At 45.2% G+C, this 1,673-nt stretch overlaps 1 non-coding gene across 1 annotated transcript; it reads left to right on the forward strand.

Moving 5' to 3' along the window:
- The first annotated feature begins 897 nt into the window (after positions 1–897).
- TRNAY-GUA (transfer RNA tyrosine (anticodon GUA)) lies at positions 898–988 on the forward strand. The gene is given in 2 exon segments: positions 898–934; positions 953–988. It is a non-coding gene; the product is annotated as a tRNA-Tyr (tRNA).
- Positions 989–1,673: the final 685 nt, after the last annotated feature.

The raw sequence follows: 1,673 nt of genomic DNA on the forward strand, positions 1-1,673 counted from the left end.
GATAATCTCTGGTTAACCTGCCTGTTTTTCCTTTCCTTTACCTCTCTCTTGACGAGGTTATGAGGTTCGGTGTGATTATTGCAGACGATGACGGCTACGCGCCGATTTTGCGACCGCGACATTTTCCGTTATGGTACAACGGTACCCCTTACCTCAGCCGTACCTGCTTTATATGTTCCTTTCTTTTTTTTTCGTTCTGTATCGAGTTGCATCACCGCTGCACCCTATTTTTATTCCTCGATAGAATTCTTCATTTTCGTTGTCTTTTCTTTCCTTTCTTTCTTTTTTTATTTCTTTGTGTGTTCATGGCTGCTGTTTCATAGTACAAAATGAAATGCGGTATTGGCATCGTAGTGGTTCATACTTCAAGGCGAATGCAGCCTTTCTTCTCGCTCAGGAGACCAAGAACTCTCATATCGAATAGCTGGCTGCTTTCCAAGAAAGTGCAGAAAAAGATATGCCACGAAATAAGTTAAATGGCAATGAAACGTAAGCAAGAAACAGAACACAAAGTCAAAGGGACCACGAAAGGTAATTGATGCAACCAACGTAGCGGGTTTGTTCACTAGTTATTGATGACCACACCAAATCTGGCCTTACGCTTCTTTAGTTCCTTCGTCGCTGTATTTATGCCAATGCAGCGTGTAACTGCATGTGGAAGAACAAACAATTGAAAACAAAATGAAAAAGAAAGAAAAATTGAGTAAGTGCAGCATCGTAGACAGTAACGAATAAAGGATCGATCAATTCAAGCAGCACAAGTACACTCTCTACGCTAGGGGTCAATTGTTCCGCCAAACACAAACCTCTTACTTATGCTCTGCACGCCGGATTGCCGGAGAGAGCCGGGTGGCCGCGCGATCAGGGAATAAAAATTACAGGCAGACTTAAATGTCGCCGTCGATAGCTCAGTTGGTAGAGCGGTGGACTGTAGAGGTCTCGTTCTGCGGGCATCCATAGGTCACTGGTTCGAATCCGGCTCGACGGAGTGGCTACGTTTTTTTATTTCTTCATTCAGAGGTGACCTTGTTTTGTTTCATGCGTGATCCATGGTTAATCGAATTAGTGAGTTAACCAGAACTTTGGCACATCACTTGCTTTCTTTTTCTTTATATAGTGTAAGCGCAGTGCAGACGTATATAATCCTTCAGTTATGCCCTGACAACGCATGCCTTCTATCGCCCATCGCAGTATTTGTTTTGTTTGTTATCTCCCTTTCTAGTCTCTCCCCCCCCCCCCCCCCCACAACGATGCCTCAGGATGATTGTATATGTAGAACGGAATAAGCTGTAAACGAAAAATAAAAAGCCCACACCCGCATCCTTTCGGCCATCATAATTCGTTCTTTTCACTGCCTTAATTACCACGCTCCTCAGCTGAAATTTAGATTTATCGGTGTCCGACTTCCAATGTTGCCCCCTACTGCAGCCTGTGTGATCGTGCACCATGTCTGCGTTCGGGGTCAGAAGCGCTAGAATTTACAACCTTTCGGGTTCGCAATACCGTTGCTCACCAACTCGCCCAGCGGCACAGATTTCCGTTGTCTTCGTTCCTCCTTACATGTGCACTAAAAAGTTTAGCTCGCTGTTCAAGCTACTGCGATAGCTGTTCCTCGCTGCCAGCGCGACGAAAAGAAATTGCACGGCGCGCTCAGTACGCTAGCTCACCCATTT

This window comes from Dermacentor andersoni, chromosome 3, assembly GCF_023375885.2.
Source record: "Dermacentor andersoni chromosome 3, qqDerAnde1_hic_scaffold, whole genome shotgun sequence".
Classification (NCBI taxonomy): domain Eukaryota; kingdom Metazoa; phylum Arthropoda; class Arachnida; order Ixodida; family Ixodidae; genus Dermacentor; species Dermacentor andersoni.